The sequence below is a fragment of the Mastigoproctus giganteus genome, chromosome 10 (assembly GCF_048544385.1).
Source record: "Mastigoproctus giganteus isolate SK-2022 chromosome 10, ASM4854438v1, whole genome shotgun sequence".
Taxonomy (NCBI): domain Eukaryota; kingdom Metazoa; phylum Arthropoda; class Arachnida; order Uropygi; family Thelyphonidae; genus Mastigoproctus; species Mastigoproctus giganteus.
Window position 1 is genome coordinate 170,380,472 of NC_143584.1, and position 22,440 is coordinate 170,402,911.

Below are 22,440 nucleotides of genomic sequence, written 5' to 3' on the forward strand. Positions count from 1 at the left end.
GTTTAAACAAATTATCCTGTAAGCCACAAACACATTAGTACTGGAAAATTATGCAAAAAAGCAGCTTATATGGAATCCACAAAAAAAAAAAAAAAAAATCCCTTCCCCATATCACCTCTCCATCCTAATAGTGTTTAGTTCCTTGAATTTATTCAAACCACCCACCTCTGAAACACCAGTTGGAAGTTTGTTCCAACAATCAACTACCCACTGGCTGAAGGTAAATTTCGTCATGTGTGTAGTATGAGCAAAAGGAAGAATGCCATCAGCACTGAGTTTACTCAATCTATTCAAAGCCTTACCTCAATCAGATCTCATCACAGGTGCCTAGTTTCCAGATACTGAAATTTGCAGAACTGAAGCCTTTCTTGTTAAGAACACCCTTTTGTTTGCTTTACCAATCTTGTTGCATTTCTCTCCATCTGTTCCAGCAGATCCACATCCTTCCTAAAATGATGCTTCTAGACCTGTAATGAAGTACCCAAGATGTGTCCTAACCATTGTCTTATACAACAGGATAATCACCTCCTTATCCCTGCTGGCAAAATTTCCGCATATCATTGACAAAAACCCCATAAGCTTTCTTGGCATTTTTGTTACAATTGTAAAGTGTTACAAAAGGAGGATGCCAAAATGGATGACAGGAGAGTTGAAGATCTTCTATAGTTAAAGAAAGAAGCATGGGATAGTTTCAGATTATCATGCGATGCCACTTATAAATAGTATATAATAACACTATAGATTGGACAGTGAATTCATTGGCTGGCAAAAACAGAGTATGACAAATCATTGGGGGGGGAGAAGGAACCCACTCTAAGAATGTGGATAAGGAGCCTTTTTCAGACATTAACACTAAAAAGAACATGGTATATTATACAGGTCTCCTCCTGGTTTGAAATGGTACAATCATAAACACATGAGTTAAACTGATATTTTTAATCCATTTTTATAATTAAAAGTACATTTTAACTAGGAGAAGACAGAAAGATTGTTTGTTTGAGAATTTTTTAGGTGCATGGGCATTTATGGCCATAGCGCACAGAGAAAGTCTGATTGCAGTAAAATTAATGCTATAATGATATTTGAGAAGCACCTATCAGAAAAACAATTGAAGGATATTTTAGGTCTCTAGACTTGGTAAAAGGAATAAGGTTCCTGGAGAGATGGGGAACATCCAGTTATATTAAAGAACACAGCAGTGGTGTACATCATATCACTAGGATTGCTACTGAGGTTATCATTAGGTTCTGGGGCAATTTCTTTAATTTGGGAGAAATGCAAACGTCTCACCCATTCATAAGGGAGGGGCTAAGTTGGAAATGAGTTAACTGTAGACTGAGGGGTCTGACCTCTGTAGTGGACAGGCTAATGGAATCAGTGATTAAGGATGCAATACAGAAGGACTTCCTAAAAGGGATCAACGACAACATGGATTTGTGAAAGGAAAATCTTGCCTGACAACTCTAGTTAATTAATATGGCAACGTGATAGAGAATTTATATGCTGGACACAATTTTGACATTGTATATCTAAGTTTTAGAAAAGCTTTCGATTCAGTTTGCTTTAAGGTACGTAGAATTGCAAACAATTTGGAGTAGGCTGAATTGCTTCAAAATGTCTTATGATGGTTACACATATGATCTCAAAGATAGCAAGAAGTTAAATCTTGCTAAATGCAAAGTTTTGCATTTGGGTACAAGAATTCCAAGGGTAGCAGCATACAGACTAATGAACACAGAATTAAAGATGGTTCAGGATGAGAATTTTTTAAGGATTATGATATAAGCAGATATGAAATTTTCCTTGCAGTGTAAGCAGGCAGCCAGGAAGTCTTGGTGTATTATCAATGATCAAAGGGACCTTTGCAGCAAGGAGAGGGATGTTATTTTTCTTCTTTGTAAAACAATATATTTTAGGTCTATATGCCTCACCTAGAAAAGAGGCATAGAACTTCTAGTGAGTCCAAAAAAGGGCAACAGGATTGGTAGAAAATGGTAAGGGGAACAACCTCAGATGTGGACTGCAGACTGGGGGATACACTCCTTAGGGATGATCTGATAAAGGTATTTAAGGCCCTTAAAGGAATAAGCAGAATGAATGAGGGAGATTCTGGCCTAAATAGACTAAGTGGTCAGTGTAGAGGTACAGTAGTATATGCAGCTGAGGTGACTACTAAATACAATAATGTTATTGTATTCTCTACCTTGTAAACTCCTGACTTTGTGGCCACTCCAGAGTATATATATATAAAAAAAAAAAAAAAATTTATGCTGCCAGATAGGACAAGAACAAGGGACAGAGGATATGAAATTTTAGAACCAATATATTAGATCTCATGAAAGTTCACCTTCTAGTGTGTTGTTGATCACATGACAAAGAATATAAGAATGTACATGTGCAAAACATATCACTTTTAAAATGTGGGATCATTTAGTAATTAACAAAAATTAAATGACTGTGCTGAGGTGGTTAAAATTCCATTTAACAAAAAAAAAAAAAAGTGAGAAAAGGTGAAGTTTAAAATACTATATATGGAGATAAACTATGATGAGATCAGAAATAAATTACCTACTCCAAAGTGAACCAGAAGGTTTTTTGCATATAAGTTTGTTTAAGCACTTTGACCATTCACAGTACACTGAGATAAAATTTGTAAGAAATAAAAAAAAAAAAAAAAAGGTTTGAGAAAATATATTTTAAAAAATATGATGGCTGAAAGATACAGTTATATATTGAGAGAAACTAATTTGATGAAAATATACACTGTACTACATTGAATTTTCATCATTTAGTTAAATTTAATTAATCATTGTACACTTTTGTACAAAACCCATGTGTTTAGGAACACTAAGGTTTCTTCATTTGTGGGGAATTAAAGACATGAAATTAAAAATTGCACACCTATACAATGCATAAGAAATAAAGCATTACATAGGGAAACACTCAGAAAACTACAAAAAAAAATTTATGACCACCTATCACATGAAATGGGCAATTTGGTACAAAGTAATGTAGCATACTGCATCACTTTGAACCAGGTTAGGGCCATCTATTTCTGAAGACCATACCTTCCAAACTTCTAAGAAAATGTTTTTTTAAAAAGATGGGCTCCCCAAATCATTTCACATACCGAAAAATTACAAAAAAAAAAACCTGACAGGGACACTGATAGAGATGAATCATGCAGGTATTGGTCCACTGGATGGTTTAACTGTACATCTGCACATGAGGATGTTATTTAGGAAGGAGTAAGCCAGAAATTCGTCAAAATCTAACAGGGAGTTAAATAATTTTGTGAAAACTGGAAGAGAAATTGTTAAAGCTTAACTTAAAAAGGTGCCTGGGTTGGATGGGATATATCTAATTATATTAAGGGAGGCACAAGGGAGGTAAGCAAACCCTTATCCATAATTATGGGAGCATCTTTGAATTCAGGGGCAATCCCTATGGACTGGAGATGTGCAAATGTATCTCCAATTCACAAAGGAAGATCAAAAGTTGATACAAGTAATTACACACCTCTTAGCTTAACTTCTGTTTCAGAGAAAATAATGGAATCGCTGGTTAAAGAAGTAATGCAGTGCTATCTAGATAGGAATGCAGTTATAGTGCAGCCACAGTATGGTCTTATTAAGGGGAGATCTTGTCTGACCAATCTGACTGGATACTATGATGCAATAACAAAGGAATTGGATGCAAAAAATAATTTTGATATAATATACTTGGATTTCAGGAAATCTTTTGATACTGTTGCACATAAAAGACTGCTGTGTAAATTGGAGCAGTGTGGTATTAAGGGCAAGTTACTGCTAGGGATAAAGGGATGGTTGAGTGAAAGAAGACAAAAAGTGGTTATTAATGGACACTGCTTTTCATGGACTAGTGTCAAAATCCAGAAAAATTAGGCAGATGAAGTTTGACACTGACAAATGCAAAGTACTGCATATGGGTAGCAGTAATTCCAGATCTTAGCATTAGTAGAGGCATATGATGCAAGAAAGCAATATACAGCATCAACCTAAAAAAAAAACTTCCCATTTCGCCCATCCATTCGCTCCAAAAGCATGTCCAGTTCTTCCATGAATTTATTTAAGCTATCAACTTCCACAACGACAAACAAAAGTTTGTTCCAAAAATCAAAAAAATTATTTCCACACATCGATTCTACAACTGTCTTTTCTCAATTTGAATTTTTAAATCTTCACAAATTTCCCACAGATGAAGGAATCATAGTCTCAAAATGTATGAGTTTTGTAATGTAGTGATTAATTAATTAAATATCTCTAAATTAAAATTCAACATAGTACAGTGTATATTTTAATCAAAAATATTAGATATGACATATATGATATATGTCATAAATTCAAATATTGAATATGCAGTCTACAAATTGTTTTAAAGCTGTAACCTTAAAATGTAAGGAATATTGTATCTTGGCATAATATCAGACAACTTCAAAAGACAACTCTCAGTACACACAGAAAATTAGGGACAGTTAGAATGTGGCATAGCAATACAAATGCAGCCTTTGCTACTTCAGTCATTCAACAAACAAGGTGTTATTGGAATGACTATTGTTGTTGTTGTTATTATTATTATTTAAATAGCACAGGGGTGGTCAACCCCAGTGGCATATATGCACCACTTGTGGCACATTCAGCCCTTGTTGGGGTGCATGCTTCGCAACATGAAAAAAAAAAAAAAAACCTGTCAAAAATTATACAACTGAATTAACACGTCAGAAATAAAGATAAACACACAAAATTTAAATTTGATTTTTAATGTCAGAAATTATGACCTTGGGTTTCAATATGAGAGGCACCTACTGTTCATATTTAGTGCCTTTTAGTATTAACTTAGTGGAAGTAAGTGGGATGTTTGTGAGCTTCTCATAGTATTAGTTCTATAAAGATGAATGTTTATTCATTAACCTAACAAAGTTATTTTATAAATGCAAAATTGTTTTAATTTGTATATTACAAGGGGGCATTCAAAAGGTTTTGTCAAACACTACTCTAGATTTAGAGTACAAATAGGCATAGGAATAGGAGATACTTAGTAACTGTACAAAATTTCAACTATATATCCTATTCTGTTTCTTTTTGGCAGGTGTGATTCTGAAGTCTGCTGACAATGAAGCCAAAAATGGAAATATTTAAGCAGTAAGCAGTTATAAAATTTCTAACAAAAGAGAACAATGGAATTACCTGAAATCATTCAACAATGTATATGGTGAATCTACTCCAGAGCCTACAATCCAGAGGTGGTTTATTGAAAATGAGCATGGCTGAGAGAGCATCAAAGATGAGCAAGGATTAGGTGGCCAGTAACTGCCATATTGATGAGGAAATGGTCAACAAGGTGCATAAATTAGTTATGGGAGACCATAAAATGAACATTGAACAGACAGCCAATAAAGTAAAGATTAGCTCTGGGTCAGTACATGCCATCTTACATGAGCAGCTATGCACAACAAAGGTATCTTTGTCAGTGCATTCCAAGAGTGTTGAGTGACAGTCACAAAAAGGCAAAAGTGAATATCACCAAGTCTCTTCTGGAGTGTATCACTCTGAATGAAGAAGAGTTTTGTGTCTGAATTGTTACTGCTGATGAATGCTGAGTTCACTTCTTTGTTAACCCCAGGAGTTCACATCTGGCGAGTATGGGCTTGGCACACCCAGGTTCCTGAGCTGGATAGCATCATTTTTTTTTTCTTTCTTGGCGATTCCCTTCTACTTCTGACTCTCTCTCTCTCTCTCTCTCTCTCTCTCTCTCTCTCTCTCTTTCTCTCTCTCTCTCTCTCTCTCTCTCTCTCTCTCTCACACACACACACACACACACATACAGTACCTCTCAATTTTTTTTTTTTTTTTTTTTTTGGCTGGTACAGCAAAAGTCTCAGGCTTCCTTGCACCATATGGCTGATAATGATGAAATGATGATCCAGAATCTAAAGTTGTCACCATGCAGTGGAAACACACTGGGTCATCCACTCCAAAAAAATTCAAAGTGCAAGCCTCAGCTGGGAAGATTTTGTTAGTCTTCTGGGATTATTCAGGAGTACTGCTCGTTGATTTCCTTGATACTACGTTGATGTATTAACAAAATTATGAGCAAACATCAAGCAGCAGTGACGAGGGATGCTGTCCCAAGGAGTGCTGTTGCTAGATAACAATGCCTCAACCTCACAGATGTGAACTGACAGTAACAACAGTGACCAAACTGGGGTTTGAATTTTTGCTGCATCCACCTGACTTTTACTTGTTTGGAAATTGAAACAGCATCTTTGTGGAAAGCATTTTGTGGACAATGAACATCTGAAACAGGTAGTGACAGTGATTTGATGAGCAAAATACAGACATCTACAAGGAGGTAATTTTCAAGTTGAAACATAGATGGGAAAAAATGCATAACTGTGGGTGATACATAGAGGTCTTAACATGCCATCTGATTTTCGTGAGTCTGAGATTACAGGAACCAGATGTTTGACAAAACGTTTTGAATGTCCCTCATATGGACATTTAGCATAAAATTCCTTTACATAGCAAAAACATTTGATGCCCCTTATGTGCAGATCAGTGGGAGGGAGTACCAATTCTGGATTCACCCCTAGGCATGGCATTCGATGCATTTCCAATAATATGTGGAACTTGGCAGGAAAAGGCTAGTCGCCCCAGATATAGCACATTAGTATCGGAGGCCATATCGTTCTCCATTATTAATAACTGATATAACCCAGTGCATAGAGGTTTGGCCATTATTCAATGGAATCTACTTGATTTGATTAGTATTAATATGGTAGAACAATGCAAAGAAACAGTTTATTACAGAATCTGATTTTTTTTAAAAAAAAAAAAAAAGTCTTCTTCCAATATTTACATAATCCCACCTTAGAAGATTCACATAACTTTAATGACCTTACAAGGCTAGAAGGCAACTTCTTCCAGTAGCTTCCTCTTTGACCAAAGACTTATTTTCATATCTAATTTACAATCATCTTTCCTTAATTTGGATACAGTGCTTGTACCACTTACTTGTGCTATCCTACAAACAGAAATTATTGCACTAAGTTTGTGGCATCTGCATCATTATCTAGTTTACAAATTTTGTAGTCTGCTAAATGGAGTCTCAGTCTCTCTCTCTCTCTCTCTCTCTCTCTCTCTCTAATTATGAATATCAGTTTGAATCCACAGTTGTGCTGTCTGCATTTGTATCCTTTTGAGCACGCCAATACCTCATGAAATTATGCTTTCAGATGTATATACAGAATTCAAGACACAGTGACCGTTATTTTTACTGTTGATAATTACTATATTTCTGCTGGCAAAATTCCTATATATCATTTACAGAACCCTACATGTTCAGCTAGAAACCTTACTACACTATTTAAAGAGTTTCATGCAGATTTGTAATTATAAGCCTTAGATTCATTAATAGTGTTGTGTGTTACCTTTCCTACTATTTCAGTTAATACTGGGATTATTGTGATTGGTCCAAATGCAGAACCTCACATGTACTTGCAATTAAAGCTTAACTACTGATTTTTAGACAAGTTGTATAGCTATAATATACAAATAGATGAGGGGGGTATCATAAAGTTCATACCCTGACCTAGATAAAACATCAGTGGGAAGATGCTGTTTTTAATATAAGTTGTCTGCATATTCAATAACTAACATGTGAAATTTCATTCCCACATGTGATCGTACAATTTCCTGGAGGTGGAGCCTGGAATCTAAGGAAGGATGCTATGGTTGACAAGGTGGAGTATCGAACAGTGATCAAGTTCCTGCATTTGCAGGGCAAGAAAGCTCAGGAAATTGATGAAGAAATGAAAGCTGTGTATGGCAGAATTCTTCATCCCAGGGGTGGGCAACCTACGGCCCTTTGGATAACACCAAAATCAAAATATTTTTAAGGTAAATTTTATCTATTCTCTTTTTTATATATCGTTATTCTCCTTATATAATTCAGTTTACAGTTTATGTTTTGGCACAACTTACTGTTGTGAATCAAACATTTTCATATATGACACAAATAAAAACAAGCTTGAGATCTCAGATGATGGATATTCACTTGGAGGAACAATTAAAACTAAGCTCAATGATGTTGGAACCAAATATCAGACTACTATCTGACATTAAGCAGTCACAAAGTCATTAAATGGTTTATTGTCTAAGTTTGTCCATTTTTAGTTTTGTTATCATCACTGCTAAACAAATAAATGTCTTCGCTAACTTTTTTGTTCAAATTCCTCATACAATAAAAGGTGTAATTAAAATTATAAATATGCCTACAAAAATATAATTTTTTTGTATATATTAAATTCTGAGCATGCAGTCTAATAGTATCTTGGTTAAATAAAATATGGCTTTCCAATGTAAAAAGATTCCCTACCCCCTGTTCCAACCTATAACACTGAAAAAAGTGGAAAAGGGAGCTCCAGTGTGGTCGTACAAGTGTCTTTGACGAACCAAGAGAAGGAAGGCTATCAACATCTACAGACAGTGAGATGGTTGCAAAGGTTGAGCAGCTGGTGCTGAGTGACAGACGTATGACAATTCGTTTCATCACAAATGCAGTGGGACTTAGTTATGGGTCTGCCCACTGCATTTTACATGACCATCTGCATGTGTCTAAGGTCTCTGCATGATGGTTTCCAAAACTGCTGACACCTTTGCAGAAGCAATGTGAAATGCAATGTTCTTGCCAACTGTTGGATTTGTGTAATACAGACGTTGAGAACTTTTTTGTTTGGTTGGTGACAAATGACGAATGCTGAGTGTACCAGTATGATCCGGAGACTAAAGACATGTCAAAGCAGCGGAAGCACACACCTCCTCCCCACTTCCCAAAAAGGCAAAGATCACTCCATCTGTGAAGAAGGTGATGATGTCTGTTTTGGGACAGAAAAGGGGGTTAGCCTGACAGATCACCTACCTTGTGGTTGCCACTTACCAGAGAATACTACAGAAATCCTTTGAAAAAGTTACGCAATGCTTTGAAGGTGAAAAGGCATGGAATATTAACCAAAGGTGTCTGTTTTCTGTCAGACAATGCACCGGCTAACACAGCCATTGCCACCACCAACTTTGTTGCCCAGTGAAGCTTCAAACTACTGCAGCACCCACCCTATTCTCCTGACCTAGCACCGTCAGACGACTTCTTGTTTCGAGAAATGAAGAAACCATTGCGTGGCTGGTGCTTTAATTCGTCTCAGGAAGTCATCAATGGAGTGGAATCGTGGTTTCGTGCAACAAGTGCAGACTTCTATGATCAAGGCATTAAACAACTGATCCATAGATGGGAGAAATGTGTTACTATACATGGAGAGTGCATAGAAAAGGATTAAAATTTCTGTGAAGTTTCACCTTTCTAGGGCTATTATTATTTGTAGGTAAGGATACGAATTTTCTGATACCCCCTTGTACATACACATTTAAATTAAAGGTACCAGAATTTTTTCCACTTATTTTAGATTCAGGTTATTTGTTATCTTCTTTGTCATATTTCAGATGAAATTTTTGAATTTGATGTTAAGTGGACTAAGCATATTTTTACAATTTCTAAATTTAAAAATTCTGCCCATCAACTGCTTTTTTTCTCATTAGGAAAGTTGTTCTCTATCATTGGCTTAATCTAAAAATATCGTATACTTCCGAAATGAACATCGCAAAAGGAGAAGTGAATCATAACTGCCCTCATACAGCTAGCTACACAGCAAAATGTGCATACTAAAGAGCAATATGCATACAACCATTGTTTCCTCCCTAAATACGATCAATTTGTATTCATTTCAGAGGCACACTCAATGTTTTTTCGCTGACAATATACTAAAAGAGGACGAGGCACAACTTTCCCATAGAGAGAGAGATCTGATTAAGCAAAATTTCAATTTGGAAATAGTAAAATTTAAATGATATTTAGTTCAATTTTTAATATCAGATTCAGAAATAATTAAGTGTATCTGGGAAACATTCTCACCTCTCCTGGACTCTTGCCTCACCCCTAAGTGCAAAAACTTGTTCTACTCATTACCCAATAGATATACTCTCACCCAATAGATATACTCTCCTTGAAAAATGTGCTTTCCGATCAGAAGGTTATCCTCTTCTTCTGTTCTTTCTGTATTCATAATTACCATATTCAAATTTTTCATTTAGTATGTGGCCAAACCAGTGCTCAATGGCTGTTGTGGCTCTCAGAAAGATATAGATAAGAAAAATCCAAGCCTCAAGAATATAACTGAATTAACAGAAGGATATATATTTTTTTTTTTTTTTTTTTTGTTAGTTGTTGGCACATCAGCTTCTATGGCCATAATGCACCTCCTAAGGTTTTTGAATTTCACTGTGATCCAAGCCCGAGGCGGGATTCGAACCCGCGACCTTTGGGCTGCCAGGCAGGTACTTTACCCACCTGGATAGCCCGATCGGCTTAAAAGAAGGAAGGGAGAGAATAAAAAATAATAATAAAAACCGCTCTAGTATCAACCAAATAGCTAACAATTTTAAAATCAGTTCGCAGTTTAAGCAATTCACATAACTGATTCCAACTTTTATTGATACAGAAATATATAGACAGCTGTGTCTTGCTTTATGGAAATGTCCAGAAACAATTATTGTCCCTTTAGTTACAAGACACACTGTTGGGAAAAGCACAGCCCCCACCCAACACATAAATTACCCTACTTATTAAATAAATAAATCTGTAGTTTAAACAACCTTTAATGAGGCCTACATTTAAATTACTAAAAAAGTTTAATTACAGAATTTTTTTTTATTAACTATATTCCTTTCATTTTACACTGGTGTGCAAAACTTAAGGATCAACACTATTTCTAAAGGTTACAACCACAAAATCTTTACTTAAGGTACTTTTTACTGATTAGAGGTTGGTACACAGTATTGGCCCGCAAACATCACTGAAAGGAACTGATATGGCAGTCGAGGTGTTCTCACCTGGGAAGGCGTTATCTTTGATGATGGATGTACACAACATCATGCATTAAGGATTTGCAGATAAAGGAACCACTGGGTGACAGTCATCACCCAGTGATCATAATGTACTGATGTGGGAATTGCTTAAAGATTTAACTACCATCAAGGCTAAAGGGAAGGGCTTTTGCTTTCGTAAAGGTGACTACAAAGGTCTCATGCAGTTTTTAAATACTATACAGTGGGATCAACTGATGATGTTAACAACATTTAATTCTAAATGGGAAGCCTTCGGGGACTTAATTTTGGAAGCTACTAGGCTTTTCATTCCAACTAAAAAAATACTGTTCAAGGTTTAGGCCTAAATGGATGTCAAAAAAATTAATGAGGCTTGTGGCAGGGAAGAAGATTGTATGGGATGCATATAAAGTATCAGGTGACACAGAAGCCTATGACAGATATAACCTAGTCTAATCAAGTCACAAAGGAGGTTAGGCAGGCAAAGGCAGATTGAGAGAAGTCTTTGGCAAAGGAAAAAAAAAAAAAAAAACAGCAAAGAGTTCTTTACTTATGTAAACTCTAGAAGGAAAGAGTTGAATCAGATTGGACCATTTAACATAGATGGGTTGATGCTCAGGGAGCTGATAAACTGAATGAGTATTTTGCATCTACATTCACACATGAGGAGTTATTCAATGAGGGGGAGTGCCAAAAGTTTAACAAATGCTAACAGGGAGTTAAGTGATTTTGTAATAACTGAGAGCAAAGTGGAGGAGAAATTATTGAAGTTAAACATAAGGAAGGGACCTGGGGTTTGAAAGGATCTATCCAGTTATATTAAAGGAGGCAGCAAAGGAAGTAAGCACACCCTTAGCCATAATTATGAGAGCTTTCTTGGACTCAGGGAAGGTCCACATGGACTGGAGGTGTGCAAATGTATCACCAATGCACAAAGGGTGTTCAAAAGGTGACACAAGTAACTACAGACTTGTTAGTTTAACTTGTGTTCTGGGGAAAATAATGGAGTCACTGGTTAAAGAAGCATTGCAGGATCATCTAGACAAGACTGCAGTAATAGTTAAGACACAGCATGGGTTTGTTAAAGGGAGGTCTTGTGTGACCAATTTGATTGGATACTATGATGTGGTCACAAAGGAACTGATGCCGAAAATAATTTTGATATCAAATACTTGGATTTCGGGAAGTTTCTGATACTGTTGCACATGGAAGACTGCTGTACAAATGTGAGATGTATGGCATTAAGGGTAAGTTGCTACAATGGATAAAGGGATGGTTGAGCGGGAGACGACAGAGAGTGGTAATCAATGGACACTGTTCTACATGGGGCAAATGTCATTAGTGGAGTTCCCCAGGGTTCGGTGTTCGGCCCATCACTGTTTTGTATATTTATCAATGATATTGGTGAAGGTATATCAGGTTTAATGTCCAAGTTTGCAGATGATACAAAGGTTGGCAGGGTTGTTAACGACAATAAGGACAGTATACTACTCCAACTGGATCTAGTTAAGTTGGGAAAATGGGCTGAGAAGTGGCAAGTGAAGTTTATCATTGACAAATTCAAATTACTGTATATGGGTAGCAATAACCAAAGAGAAACGTAACAACTGTGTGGTACAACACTCAGTGAAGTGGAAAGTGAAAAAGACCTGAGGGTAATTGTGCAGTCAATTATGAGGTTCGCTGAGCAGTGCAGACGGACTGCAAGGGCAGGTCATGGAGACTTGTCAATGATATATGGGAATTTTGCTAGCAGGGACAGGGAGGTGATTATCCCATTATACAAAGCAATGGTCAGGCTGCACCTAAAGCACTGTGTAGAAGTCTGGAGGCCTCATTTTAGGTAGGATGTAGAGTCGGTAGGATGAGTACAAAGAAAGACAACAAGATTGGTGAAGGAAACAAAGGGGTGCTCTTACCAAGAAAGGTTTAAGTTCTGCAAATTGCAGCGCCTGGAGAGTAGGCACCTGCGAGGTGATCTGATTGAGGTGTATAAGGCCTTGAATGGGTTGAGCAAGCTGAATGCTGATGGGATTCTTCCTCTTGCCCAGACTAAGAATCTGAGGGGCACAGTTTCAAGTTGAGGAAAGATAGCTGTAGAATAGATGTGCTGAAATTTGCCTTTAGCCAGAGGGTAGTTGATTGGTGGAACAGGCTTCCATCTTTTGTTGTGGAAGCCTAAATAAATTTAAGGCTGGCTGAGCTTGACAGGCATTTGGAACGAATGGAGGGGTGAAATGGGAGGGTTTTTTTTTTTTTTTTTTTGGGCTGATGCTGCATAAGCTTGCTTTCTTGCATCGTATGCCTCTACTAATGCTAACTCTAGATACTGGAATGCGGTACTGTAACCCGTGCACACTACTGTACTGAAGTAATCCTTCCTCATGTGGGTCTGTAGGTGCCATTGGCCCCGAGTTCGTGTTTATGGATGATAACGGAACACCCCATCCCATTACACTGGTTGATATACTTTTGGAAAGTGAGGACATTGTTCATATGGATTGGCCTGCCCATTTCACCGAACATATATGGAATGCTCTGGGCAGACTCCTAGTGGCACATCCACACCCACCAGAAAATGTTCACCAGCTGAAGATGGCGCTGACAGAGGAATGGACAATGTTACCGAAAGAATTTATCAACCAAATTGTTCTAAGTATGGACAGGCGGTACAAAGCCTGCATCGATATTAGGGGTGGCCATATCTCCTACCGAGAACCACCTCTTCTCTTTGTTCCATCTTAGGCAGTGATGCATCTGTATTATGGCAGCCAGTGCTATGTTGCCATTTTTGAATAAAGTCACGAAGTTCCTTTGGTACGCTTTTCCCATATCCAGGCCACTCCTATGAGAAGCTACAGGTGAAAACCTAACTGGTCCTTAAATTTTGCACACCAGTATATGATGGGATATATATTATTTTTGTACTATGCTACTTTATTATATGTACATGTTAAAATGTAGTTAAAACAAAGCTATTAATCATAGTTTTGACATGACTCAAAGTAAAACTTAAATTTTTACTGTGTGCATGCATTTTATTTAATAAAAATGTACAGGCAACCCCCATATAACACGGTACTTCTACAACACAGTTTTGTTCTAACACAATTGATTGAGTGAGACAATCCTCGCACAACACAGTACTTATATAACACGGTTAGAGAATTGTGGCAACCTCGCATTTTTAAGCTTTTGTGCAAGGAAAGACTCTGCCATTATGTTAGATGTAATTTTTCAACACTTCCATTCTTTTTTGTGAATCCCCACTTTTCGCTTGCTAATCATTATGGAAAAAAAAAAAAAAAAAAGGAAAATTCCCATGTTAAGTTCTGTGGTGTTTAACTTCTGGAAAAATCTAGATTTCAAAATTTTATCATTATTGGATAATGTGCCAGACCATCTAAAAGACTTAAGTCATTGAAACATTGAAGTAATGTTCCTACCACCTAGTACAACTTCTTTAATTAGATCAAGGCATTATATCTACCTTTGAAACTGATTACATCAGAAAATTGTTAGAATGGATTTTGGAAAAAATTGATTCCGCATTGAATTGATGGCAAATTGAGGTGATGGAGGCATGGAAATATTTTTCAATTGTGGACTGTATCCGAATCATAGCTTTATCGCTCAAAGAAGTAAAACAGTCAACCTTAAATGAGTGTTGAAAAAATGTATAGCCAGAGTCAGTTCATGGTCGATCTGGCAGAAAACAGAATCGGTGCAATAGTAGAACTTGTTAAGTCAGTAGGATTGGAATTTTGATGATATGACTACTGAAGCCCTCATAGATAGCACTATTGGTAGAATCGCCATCATCCCCCAAAAACGGGTGGAAAAGACCTAAGTTTGAATTCCGTCAATGACAAGATGAATTTTTATGGGTCTTTTTTGCAATGTGGCCGAGTTAGTCTGTCTCAGGCTAGGGTAGTACAGTTTTTGTTCCTGGAAAATCGACTTTAGAACACACAGAGCAGCACAGCCTTAATTGCCGATGCTCCTAAAAAAAAAAAAAGGGGGGGGGAGGGGGTATGATTACTGAAGACATTCAAGAATTCTGGTAGAAAAAGAGGCTGGTGAAGCAGATTTGTTGGAAATGACATATTACAATCTTATTTTTTTAATTCAGTTTCTTCGACTGAAAGGATCCCAAAGTTTAAAAGGGAGCTTCAAAAATGTTGGTTTCATAAATTTACAGTTTTTTTTTTTTATGAAAACCCCAAACACAAGAGGTATTAGAACCTATAGTACTTAGTACCGTGCTTGGATTGGGGGTTGAGAAGACGAAAGAAGATATTTGTTGACATTAGACTTGAACTTCTGTAGAACTGTAATTTTCAGGACATACATATGAAGGAAGGTTGTTCCAGAAAACGGCAGTTGAATGAATAAACGAGGAAGATGAAAAGTTGGTTCTGTGAGTTTGAAGTTGGACAGTAAATGGATGTGTTCAGACTGTTTTGAAAGAGAGAGTGGGAATTATAGAAGCCAATTCAGAAGAACAGTGCCCATGGAAGTATCTGTAGAAGAGGCATGCAGCAGAAACAGTACGTCTATGAGACATCGAGTGGAGAGACTCTGTTAGAAATGAGTCATTAATTAACCTAACTTCCCTCTTCTGAATGGAATCAAGAAGCCTGAGAGAGATTTTGGGGGCACCACCCCCAGATGTGGGAACAATATTCCATGGTAGGGTGGATTTGGGATTTGTACAGCGTGAACAGCTGTTCGGAAGAAAAGCAATGCTGAGAGTGAAAGAGAAAAAAAGTTTTTTAGATGCAGAGGAAGCAATATTTGTAATGTGCTTGTGCCAAGAGAGATTAGATGTCAGGGTAATCCCCAAAAAAAGATATATCATTTTGCCTAGAAATCGGAGTGTCACCAAAGATAGGCATAGGAGCAGAAGAATCCTTTTTGTGAGATATAAGACAAGACTGAGTTTTAGAAGGATTGAAATCAACTAAGTTGTCTTTGCCCCACTGGAGAATTACCTGGAGATTGGCATTTAAGGAACTGGTAGCGGATATTCGAGAAGTTGAAGCTGATTAAGCAGGGCAAGGTTTCTCAAAATGGAAAGTGGAATGCAATGTGCTATCATCGGAAAAACTATCTATCATGCAAAAGCAAACAAACCCAGGTTAATGATTTTTTAAAGAGAGCTGAAGATACATGAAATCTAGAATGGTGTATTTTTATTAGTTTTGTTAACATTTTGTTAAGAAAAATGGTATATTTTTGTTAGCTCTGGGAATGTTACCCCTTTTTGTACTGGTTCTTAGTCTCCGTATAACACGGTTTAGCACTACATGAGAATTTTTGAGGAACCTAACTACCGTGTTATGCAAGGGTTACCTGTACTGCAAAGGCTTGTAGCTATCAAGCCTTGAAAATTTATGATATGTGGCTCTCAGGGTCACTAAGCTTGGTACTCTTGATCTAGTATACCAGAATGGCACTTGCTAATTTAATCAACACTTCAAATACATCAAGCCCTTCAATAAATAGTGTGCTTGATGAATATGTGCATTTATTAATTTATAAGCTTGAGAGTCTCAACTATGTATTTTGTAACCCTAAAACATCTAAGGTAGTTATGGTTACTCCATCTCCACCACCACAGGATTTCAGTTAAAAATTTTATTTGTTATAGCATCTGTAAACAGCTGTTCAGTAATTTATAACTACTTTTCCTAAGTCAAACAACCAATTCCAATTTGTGATAGTGTGTGCCAAAAGAACCTCCTTGTACTTCCCTCTCCCTGGTTTCTGAGTTATTGTATATACCAATAGCAGATTCTGAAGTAATGCAAGAATCAAATCTACCTTTGCTTTTAGCGAAAAATAAAATTACTGGTCTTTGTATTAAAAAAGATCTAAAACAGCCTCAATCTACTTAAATGCTTTTACATCTTTTCAATCGCACTCCATCTCTACAAAATCTTTTCTCTTTTAAAAAACAAAATTCAACCCTATGAACCTTACATAGTCTTCCCAGTTTGGAAGTGATTAACAAGGCTCATAACGACAAACTCCTACCTATTGTGCCTAGACAAAATTGTAGACACTTTTGTGTTAAGAACTAACTTACCCTTCCTTCCCACAATGTCACCTAAAAACTGTAAAGGCTCTACGATTGCCTATGTTTATCTTAAATCTATTACACATTATCAGAGCCATTCTTGAATATGTTTGTCAGAAATCTTAATCTCAAGTTCAGCATCTTTAAAGACATATCATTTGAAAGACTTGACAAGAAACTCTGTTTGCGATAGCAACCAGAATTTAATTAGTTTTATCTACAAATTTATGTAACTGAAAAACTGCTTTTTCTAATAACTTACACAATTAACCCCTTTACTACTGCAGTGGTAGCAGCTTTTAACAAGGATATTATAAGAAGTTTAACAACAAGCAGCATAGTATGTCATAATATATTTATAATATGCATAAAAATATACATATAAACTTTTATTATACATTATATATATATAACCTGCCAACCCACCGATAAGTAAGCGAACAAGCTTCGAAACATGTCTGGGTGGTGCCCACTGAGAATAAATAACAGTAGCCTCCTCTACTAGAGAAGCGTTATTTATTCGAAGTAGTGCAATACCTGGTATCTTGTTGTGAAGATAGCCACAATGAGATAAAATTAAATGATGCCTTTACACTATGTATGTAGTTAAATTTATGGGTAAACTATGGTGTACCTACACCAATATTATATAGTTAATTTAAACCCATATCATATTATGCCTTGTGCATTTAGTCTTTAAATGTAAACTTATATACAGCTCAAATGTGGGTCGATGAGTTTCAAAATGATTTGACCTCTGATTCAACTAGATATAGAACACATTACTGGGACATCTTCATGATATCCTGGGAAGGGGGGGGGGGTGTCTTGTTTGTATCTAAGCACTTTGAATCTGAGAAACAGTAACAGAAGGACAGTGATTTTCAAAACTGATTTTATTTACACTTTTATCCAACAGCAGATGCTGGGCATTTCACACTCCTTCCCTTACCATGTTTTTAAAGATAGTAAGGGAAGAAGTTTTAAATTAGAAAATTTATGATTGGAAATAAAGTTTACAGTTAAATAAATCAAACACTGTCAGAATTCTGGAAATACTGTGTATAACAAGATCATGGAATTTATGATATGATATCACTAACTTTTGTCCCTCACAAGGCATATTCTATTTCTCTACCCTTCTTACCTAATATATTACATACATAGTAATTTTCTAACAATTAAATTAAACAGAATTACAATCTTCTGAAGGAACAAAAATATCAGTAATAGTTACAACTGGAGATAACAGAAGCAGGCCGACCGGGCTAGCCGAGTGGGTAAAGTACCTGCCCGGCAACCCAAAGGTCGCGGGTTCGATTCCCGCCTCGGGCTTGGATCAAAGTAGTGCAAAAACCTTGGGAGGTGCAATATGGCCACGAAAGCCGATGCGCCAACAACTACCAAATCAAAAAAAACAAAAAAAAAACAGAAGCAGTGCACACTATTGGTAGTAATGCAGTACCTTTCATGGGGTGGGGCATATTACTGGGTTTTTTTCCTAGTAGTGAGGAATAATTGTTTCAAAAAAATTTTATTTATACTTTTATTTCAACAATATTACAGACTTCAGTCTTATTACTTTTTTTTAAATTCTTTACGTTCCTTCTCCTATTTGGCTAGTAAAAGGTAACCTTACAATAAAATCAGTCAACTACTGAGTGTCGGGCACTCAGGATGAAGGGTCCGTAGTCAAAAATGGTCTTGAGTGTAGTATCTCAAATAGAGAGCTTTATGGAAACTGAAAACATTTCTAGTACCCCGGCTTGGCCTAAAACGGAGGAACTAATGAAAACATCTGTTTGAGTCCTTCCAGTTGTTGTGAATGAAAAGGGTGGGAGAAGCGACTCTGACTTCTTCCTGGAGAAGCAATTAAAATTTTGGAGGAGAAGCGACTGCCAGGCGAGGGCCATGGCAAGACTCCGTGCAGGTGCCTCCCCACCACTGTCGCTGCCACCTCAACACTGGCTCTCTTCTGAGTACCTCCTTGCTGGGACAACTCCAGCTTTGAAAATTGTTAAAAATACTTCTTGTCGCAAAATTTATAAATAACCTTTATAGAATTATTAACTAACTATTTAGCAACCTTTTTGGTCACCAAAAGGAGAGTTACTTAGTACAAAGAAGCACACTATTGAAGTGCAATAAATTTTTTTTTTTTTTTTTTTTTTATTTTAACACAAAAAGTAAATGATGGATTTCAATCGGAATAGTTTTCCCTTGATAAGCATCGAATACGCATAGCTAATGTGATTTTTAAATTTTTAGCTCCATTAGGGACGGAGTACAGAAGAATTAGTTCCATTCCACCAAAGTAAATGGAGAAACCTACATTAGTAGGTTTCTCCATTTACTTTGGTGGAACGGAATAAATTCTTTGAGCAAAACTGAGCTTGGTTTTTGTATGTTCGCTTCAAATTGGTAAAACGTCCATCCCAGTGCTGACATTCCGACAGACCTTTCTCAATCCAGAATTATATTTCCTCGTTATTCAATGTGCTCCATAAACCTACGTCACTGTCTTCGAAATCAATAGTAGCATGAACAGTTAGTATTTTTGTGTCTGCAACACTAGGGTTTTTCGCTGAGATCATTTGCTTTGTTTTCCAAGTCTTTAAGATGGTAATGAGCTTGAACTGCTTCTTTTGGTGTATCTCGTGGCATGTTCCTCCAGTGCTTTGTGTTAATTCTTTGGCTGTGGTCCTGTCACTTCATTATCATTTTCTCCAGAAGTTTCTGTACTCGTAGTGGTAGTTACAGACAACAGTTCTCCTTGAAGTTCTTGAGAGGCTGTGTTCTGTATATAAACTGATTGTTCTTCAGTCTGCTCAGTGTAGTCTACTTGATTTTCTTCTGTTTGTAAACATGAATGTTCTGTATCTAAGGGATTATATAGGACTGTTTCTGCCTGCTGTACAAAGCCATATGACACGATTAGCTTTAACCGCTTGAGTATTTCCTTCTGTTCTTTTTGTCGCTTTCGTTTACTAACACCACTTTCATATCACTTCCTCATTATTATTTTCACAAAGTCAAAATTAAATATTATTGTGATTCACAATAATATAAAAGAATCCTCACTTGTTCTCAAAATGCACGCTATAGTGACAGACAGTGATCTGAACACTTGTATTGCTTCATAGCTGACTTTATCATTTGATTCTGGGTAGCTTTAAAGCCTCCACGAACTTTACTAAACAGTAAGTACGCACTTGTGTAACTGTTATACAGTCAGACTTGTATGTCACATGTTTAATGTTACTAAGCAACTCAGTCTAGATAGTAAAATCATGGCTTCAAGGGCGAGTGCATTCGGCACTCCCATATTGCTTCATAGCTGACTTTATCATTTGATTCTGGGTAGCTTTAAAGCCTCCACGAACTTTACTAAACAGTAAGTACGCACTTGTGTAACTGTTATACAGTCAGACTTGTATGTCACATGTTTAATGTTACTAAGCAACTCAGTCTAGATAGTAAAATCATGGCTTCAAGGGCGAGTGCATTCGGCACTCCCATCAATGTGTTCCTGAATTTTGGATTTGTGCTTACACATTATTTTGGCCTAGGTACGCCCCTGATTTTTATCGTTACAAATTAAAATTTAAAAGCAGTCCGTGGTCTAGTGATTAGGATACCTGGCTCTCACCCAGGATGCCCAGGTTCGATTCCCGGCGTGGAAATGTATAACCCCAGGGATTCACATCTGGTGAATATGGGCTTGGCACACCAAGGGTCCTGAGCTGGATATCATCATTCTTCTCTTTCTTGGTGATTCCATTCTACTCTGACCCCTGTTCTCTCTCTCTCTCTCAGGGTAATTCAGAAATTTTTTTTTTTTTTTTTTTTTGGCTGGTGCAGCATAAGCCTCAGACTTCCTTGCACCATATAGTTCATAATAATAAATAAATAAAATTAATGTTAAATTTTTAAAAATTTTGGCAGGAGGCCAAGAAGACTCCCTAGGTTATGAGGTCCTGGACTGCAGCCCGCTCAGCCCATACGTAAATCCGCCACTGCTACAGACCCTAAAATGAATCACCAACTGATCACATTAGTTTATATGACTTATCGAAATAAACCCATAAAATGAGTTCATTTAGTTAATTCTTCCCATACAATACTTTGGTGGTAGTAGTGGTGTACGGACGGTAATGAGGGCAGGGCGGGGCGGGAGAAAAGTGTTATGTAATATAAAAGATTTGGGTGTACGGCTTTTGCAATTACAAATACTGCCAGTCGGAAGCAAATCGCAATAAGAAGAAGACAGAAGAAGACAGTATTTATCTCTGGAAAGTTATTAAATTAAATACAGTGTTATTGCGTGCTAACAATATTAAATTATGTTATGTATATATTAGTGAATTCACGAATACGATACTCCAAATTGTCGACAATGTAGGTGTGTGTGCTGCCTTGTGCATGGAACAACGCACATATACTGCGCCAATAATCTTCGAACTACTCGCGCAACCCACAGCTTCACCGCAGTGACAATTTTGCATAATCTGCATTTACTCGTGCCAGTTGCAAAATGAAACACATGACACGCATAATATTTTTGCTACAACGAAACAGAAAATCTAGACGTTGTATAAATGATACATTATTTTTATCATCCTATGGAGACAGAAAAATAACGAGTAAATTTGAAAAAAAAAAAAAAAAAAAATATATATATATATATATATATACACACACACACACACACACACAAATAGTTAAATGTTAACAAGGATGAGACGGATAAAAAAAAATTCACTCCTTTAATTAAAAGTATCGATAATTTTAAAAGAGTGCAGGTGTAAAAGTACATGTCAAACAAATAAATAATGTCAAATATATTATAAAATACAGATAAGAAATTTCAAGTAAAACTAAAGCATTAAGTACGAAAGGTATGTCGTATTGATTTTCACATTCTCAAACTGTTGTCTACTAAGCAGCTGAAGTCGATTCAATGTCTCTTGAAAAGCACAGTAATTATTAAAATACAAGTAAACGAAATTTCAGCTGGCAGTGAATGCTAAATCTACACGTGATAACATTTTCCAGATGACGTAAAAAAGCTAACCACTGGTTTTGTGTGTGCGCGCGCGCGAGTGGTGCAAGCTTCGTATATTTTTGCTGAAGATATCAAACTATAGAAGCAGTCAGTTATCGTTTTTATTGAAGAATATTGCAATCCGTAATTACAGTTTTACGATGAATGCACTATTTGCTTTCGCAAAAAGTGTGGGCGCGTGTTTACCTATTTATTATATCGGGCTCTTTATGACGTGTGGGAAAAGACGGTGGGGGGGAGGGGTCCCACTATCAGATTAGGATTATTTTTAATTCGGATTACGATGCTGACCAAATTTAGAAACTCCAGCAATGTTATAATATTTTCTGATTACTTAG

General features: G+C 36.7%; 1 protein-coding gene across 7 annotated transcripts in view; it reads right to left on the bottom strand.

Annotated features, from left to right (window-relative positions):
- Positions 1-22,440, bottom strand: part of Tlk (Tousled-like kinase) — a 651,915-nt gene that overhangs the window by 379,690 nt on the left and 249,785 nt on the right. Inside the window, exon 1 of one of the 7 annotated variants that reach the window (XM_090383579.1) lies at positions 303-327. The exons of the other annotated variants lie outside the window; for them this stretch is intronic. The gene's annotated coding sequence lies outside the window, so the exon portion shown is untranslated. Of the gene's footprint in view, positions 1-302; positions 328-22,440 lie in introns of those variants that run through there. 7 annotated transcript variants of the gene reach the window in all.